The sequence below is a fragment of the Apteryx rowi genome, unplaced genomic scaffold (genome assembly GCF_003343035.1).
Source record: "Apteryx rowi isolate R43461 unplaced genomic scaffold, aptRow1 scaffold_1644, whole genome shotgun sequence".
Classification (NCBI taxonomy): domain Eukaryota; kingdom Metazoa; phylum Chordata; class Aves; order Apterygiformes; family Apterygidae; genus Apteryx; species Apteryx rowi.
Window position 1 is genome coordinate 18,725 of NW_020447913.1, and position 6,209 is coordinate 24,933.

Sequence of the window (6,209 nt, forward strand, 5' to 3'; positions counted from 1 at the left end):
AGAAAGTGTTACAAATTGTACGAGGAATGCTGCGGGCATATGATCCTACCTGGGGGGAGGTGAAAATGCTCCTTGAAGCCTTGTTCACTCCAGATGAAAAACACTCAATTCTGGATGCAAACCATCGTTGGGCAGAACAGGGGGGTGCTCTAGCTGCTCGAACAGCCTGGCCGATTGTGGACCCCAGGTGGAATTATAATGTAGAGGCAGATTACAGGCAGTTGCAATTAGCCAGACAAGGCTTAGAAGAAGCTGTACGTTTGGCAGGACAAAAGAGTGTGAATTGGTCTAAAATAAGGGAGTGTCAGCAACAACTTGAGGAACAGCCCTCAGCTTTCCTTTCTAGACTATTTTAACAAATCTGAATGTTTGGAGGGGGGATAGACCCAGAAGCCGAGGCTAACAGGCCTCTAATAGTTTCAACATTTGTAGATCAAACGGCCTCAGACATTAAAAAGTATTTTTCTAAACATGTTCCTGACTGGCCAGGGAAGTCTATGGACAAAATAGTACATTTAGCCACATTTGTATATAACAGTCGAGATGAAGAGAAGGTGAAAGAAGAGACAACAAAAGAAAGAAGTGAGTGTTTTAGTGGCTGTGTTACGAGACAGGTTGAAAGAAACTAGAGGAAGGGGGTGAGTAAGGGCCAGAAGAGATAGACAGAATCAAAGCAAACATATTGTATGCTTAGGAGTTAATGATTATTGCCATTCTTGCAGGGAACAAGGGCACTGGAAGTGGGAATGCCCGGTGAAGCCCCGCGTGCCCAGGAACAGAGAAGACAGCATGAGACAGTCGAGTACTGGGAATGACAGCAGGCAATTCCCAGCCAGTGCACAATGACAGGAGATGGGAGACCCAGAAAATACTGTGGGAATTGGGGTGAATTCATGGATATAGATTTGGATTTCAGGGGGCAGATAATGGCAAAWATAGAAGGTCAAGAGATTCCCTTCTTAGTGGATACTGGAGCTACCCTTTCCCTTCTGAATTTTGAGCCTAAAGGATGTAAGTCATCAGCTAAAATAACAGTACAGGGAGTAATGGGAAAAGGCGAATGGACGTTAACTAAGCCCTTATTGCTCACTCTTGGAGGTAAAGGAGTGTGGGGATGTTTCGTAATTTCCATGGATTCACCCTTTTGCCTTTTAGGGAGAGATCTCTTACAAGCCTTGGACACTCAGATCTGCTTACAGCYGGAAGGGATGAAATTAATAATAATGGGCTCGTGTGTTCTGGCTGAGACACCTGAACCAGAGTCAACTAATCTGCAACTTCCAACAGGTTTAGAATCAGTTCCTGGAAAGTTATGGAGCTCTTCAGGAATGGATGTTGGACTATTGAAATCAGCTAGTGCAGTCTCCATCAAAACAAAGGGGGGATTACCTCCCGCGGTTAAACAATACCCTATCCCAAAGGATGTAGAGAAGAGTATGCAAAAGCAAATTGATCACTATTTAAAGTTGGGTATCCTCAGAGTTTGTGAATCCCCATTCAATACCCCGATTCTGCCAGTGAAAAAGAATAGGCAGGATTCTGATGGCGATCCAGAGTATCGGTTTGTACAAGACCTAAGAGTTATAAACCAACATGTAATTGCTCCACATCCAGTAGTTCCTGACTCGTCAACTATATTAGTACAGATACCCCATTGGGCAACTTATTTTACCGTGACTGATTTACCGGCAGCCTTTTTTAGTATAGAGGTAGCTGAGGACAGCCAAGATCTTTTTGCCTTCACTTGGAAGGGACAGCAATTGACTTGGACTAGGCTACCACAGGGATTTACTGGGTCTCTGACTATTTTTTTGCGTATACTTATAAATGGTCTTGCGGATATCAAACTTCCAGGACGTTCAGTGTTAATACAATATGTGGATGATTTGTTATTAGCCAGTAAAGATTAAGAGACATGTTTGAAAGACACTCTTTCTCTATGAAACGCTCTTGCAGAGAAAGGGCATCGAGCATCTCTGTCCAAGCTCCAGCTGTGTCATCAAGAGGTAAAATATTTGGGGTTTATCTTGAAGGAAGGGCACAGATTGATTGATCCCGAAGGAGTAAAGACAATTCTTGATATGCCCCGTCCTAGAACAAAAAAGCAACTCAGGGGATTTTTAGGAGCTGTAGGGTTTTGCCAACCATGGATTCCCGGGTTGGGAGAATTTACCAAACCTTTGGTGCAGGCAACAAAGAAGGAGGAGACAGAGCCTTTGACCTGGCATCCAGGAAAAGAGAAAGCTTTCACATCTGTAAAAAGGGCATTGGTCTGAGCCCCGGCTCTAGGACTACCAGATTATAGTAAGCCATTTGAATGATTTGTTCCTGAACAACAGGGAGTAGCAAGTGGAGTACTCCCTCAAAAACTAGGTCCTCACCGTAGGCCAGCGGCCTACTACTCCACCCAGCTAGATGCAGTAACCAAAGGCACTCCAGGATGCATCAGAGCGATAACAGCTACAGCAGCCCTTATTGAAAAAATGCGACCTGTAGTTTTGGGTCACCTAATGACTGTGTATGTTCCACATGAGGTAGAACTGTTAATGAAACAATACGCTACTCAAGCACTGTCCCCACAGAGAGCTCACGGCTAKGAACTAATAATACTACATGCAGATCATGTGACCTTAAAGAGCTGCTGCAACATCTTAAATCCAGCGACATTATTGCCCCTACCTGAAGATGGAGAGCCTCATCATTCCTGTGAACAGGTGGTTGTCAACTCGAGCAAGCCCCGGGAGGATCTCCAAGATGAACCTTTGGGAAACACAGACTTAGTTCTGTTTACAGATGGATCAGCCTATGATTTGGATGGAAAACACCATTCAGGTTATGCTGTCACCAGCCTCTGCGGTACTTTAGGCTAATTCCTTATCTCCATCTGTAAGCGCTCAAGGGGCAGAACTAATAGCATTAACCCAAGCAGTGAAGAGGGGTAAGGACCTGCAAGTAAATGTATATACTGACTCTAAATATGCATTTGGAGTATGTCAAGCAACGGGAATGCTGTGGGAAGAAGGCTGAAGGAAATGACTTGGCAGACAAGACAGCTAAAGCCATTGCTAGACAGTCTCTCCTTGTAGCTGCTGCAGATCCAGTACGAGAATGGCCAGGTGTATTGAATACAGCAGAAATGTATGAAGATACACCACACAAGAAGAAAGAGAATTGGAAAAAAATGTGAAGCGGTTCAAGATGAAAAAGGAATTTGGACTATTGGGTGTAATCCCATCCTTCCCTTAAGGTATTTACTTTCTATGGTTAGGTGGTATCATGATCGTGGACATGGAGGAGCATCGACTTGCACCTCATGTATTCTACAAACCCGGGCAGCTCCCGAGTGCATGTGGTTGTGAAATGCATAACAACAACCTGCCCAACTTGCCAAAAATTTAACGATCGACGAGTGTGACAACGATATTCATCCAAAGATTAACAGAGGAGGCTGCCCATGGGCTTATTTTCCATTCCAACGCTTACAAATTGGCTATGCTGACATGCCAGCAGCAGAAGGATTTAAACATCTCCTTGTGATAGCTGATCAACTAAGTGGATGGGTGGAAGCCTTTCCTATCCGCAAAGCAGATACGGCTGCAGTGAGTAAAGCCTTGTTAAAAGAAATTGTCCCTAGGTATGGAGTCCCAGAAACTATAGATTCAGGTAGGGGTTCTCACTTTTCAGCAGGAGTTTTTACGGAAATTATATCAAATGCTAGGAATTCATAGAGAATTACACACACCTTATCATGCCCAGTCTTGAGGGCAAGTTGAGAGAATGAACAGAACTATTAAAAACAAGTTAGCACGGGCATGTACACAGAGAGATCTCAAATGGCCTAATGCCTTAACTTAGTGCTGTGGGAAATTAGAACAACCCCTAKACAACCGGTAGGATTATCCCCAGCAGAAGTCTTGTTTGGGCATCAATTGGCTACAGGAACTTATATCCCAGCTAAGACCAGCCTGTTGGGCGGAGATGAACGGCTAACCCACTATGTTCTAGGTATACAAAAAAGGTTTGAAAATCTTTAAAAATTTATTTATTTATTTATTTGTATGTGAGAGTAACACTATCAAAGCTCAAGACATTTGTTTTGACACTGAACAAAATGTCATTTTGAAATACATCCCAATGAAACCCCTGAAACCGTACTTGTATATATTGGAAAAGGATGTGTCTGTATGAGAACCCTCTGTGATCTTCTATTTGTAGATAACATTACTGTAGACACAAGTAATCACTCAAATATTTGTGTTTGTAATTTTACTAAAATTAGGGGATGTGACTTAATTATTCAGCTCCTGTTGTGTCTTGTCAATTATTACAATCTAAATATATCTTAAGTCAAGATTTATTGCCTACCCCCATCAGAATGAATCTTACATTGGTAAAGAAATTACTACAACATGATAAGCTGTATCAGCTGTTAAAACACATCTGAAAAAATGGACAAAAAACTCTAATCACCGTTCATCATGATACAGAAGAGATACACGACATCTTGGAAAGAGCGAAGAAGGATGGAGAATATCATTGGTGGGAGACTCTTCTGGGATGGTCACCAACCACAATGGGGATCTATAATCACGTGTTGCACCCAGTAGTAGTTGTGTTAAGTTTAACTGTGCTCTGCCTATTACTTACAATCATATTGCACATAAGATTATGGAGAGTGATAGTACGGCTCGAAAGGCTTCGAGAACTCTGCTTAACGTATTAGCAGGGATGCTTAATAAAAACAAAGGGAGGACTGTTAGAGAATATCGGACTGAAGCTGTCTAGAGTTGATCGCTCAGCATAACTTGCTTAGCGTTAGTAGCTAAATTTGCTGAAGCCTTAGGCTGCAAGCTGTGACCTTTCGTCTAGATACGTTGAACTTTTACCAGGGTAAGTAAAAGGGGGCCCCGGAGCCAGTTCAAGCTGGAGAGATGAAGAAGTTGCATGGACGGCAGCAGTAGCAATCTTGAAGCTAAGAAAAGCAGCAGCCTGCCTAGAGACAATGAAGGAACCCAATGGAGAAGGGGAAGACCCCCAGATCTAAATATGACTATTGGTCCAACCTCTTGCATGAGGGGTGGGGAACTTAGATTGTAAGGGTATAATTGCGCAGGGATGTCCTTGTGTGGAGTCCCTCTATGGAGGCACCCAGCTTGAGCTGTAATTACCACATGTGTGTCATTAAATTTTATTTCTCTCCAATCTGACTTTGAACTTCTGCTTCAGTGGGAACCTAGGGTCAGAGCCTGTTATGGTGGCCGGCGAGCCTAATTTTCCGTAACAAGCAGATGGTCCAGGAGCCACTGCTCTAGTTCTTCCTGATGGTGATACCATGCCTTTCTATCTTCCCCTCAACAGGTTATCACGCTGGCATCCATAAGTTGCTGTTGGGATGTTGCCTCTTGTTGACCACGACAGATGCCATTAATCTACAAGACCATCCAGCTTCCCATGTAAATACATGGATTTGGCTCGCACAAAGATCCGCTAACCTCTCTGCTTTCTGTATTGCAGGAGGACAATCAGTGGATGATGTCTTTACTACGTGTCACATAGGTGTACCAGCTCCACTCGTGGTATTACAGACTTTTTTATATATATATACGTATATATATATATATATATATATATATATATATATATAAAGAGAGATTTCTGTTACTCCCATGAATTTATACAATTTGGGTATTGTTTCCCAAAAGACGACACCTTGGACTTACTCTTTTCATATAGCTAACATATCTAAAGCAGATATTTGCTTGCGCTTTGTAAATGCTGCCCCTGTTCTGTGGCACGTAACCAATACACAGTTAATTTGTAATGACACTATAAATGTTACCTATGCGTCTGCTCGCCTTATACCACCATTAGGGTGGTTCCTTCCGTGTGGCACTACAGCATATACATATGTGCTGGCCAACGCCACAGGTGGCCCATGCACTGTAGGTCGTGTTACTTTAAGCATCCTTCCCTTTATGACGGAGCAGCGAAGGACACCGCGGCATATCCTAGATGCCACCTGTAACCTCCATGTAAGCTTATTTTCCCATGCAGAAGCGTTAGGCCTACTGCTAAGCCTCATAGGGATCCCAGGGGTGGTGGTGCATAATTGTAAACAGTTAGAGCATGTTGCCTGTGCTTTAGCTCAAGGCTTAAATTGGACATCTAGAGCCATTGCCTCTCTTTGTAAATTCCCTTGCCCTTATACC

General features: G+C 43.1%; 1 long non-coding RNA gene across 1 annotated transcript; it reads right to left on the minus strand.

Annotated features, from left to right (window-relative positions):
• Positions 1-6: 6 nt before the first annotated feature.
• Positions 7-6,201, minus strand: LOC112963224. The gene is made up of 3 exons (XR_003252543.1): positions 3,852-6,201; positions 2,680-2,803; positions 7-252 (listed from the first exon to the last, which is right to left on the minus strand). It is a non-coding gene; the product is annotated as an uncharacterized LOC112963224 (long non-coding RNA).
• Positions 6,202-6,209: the final 8 nt, after the last annotated feature.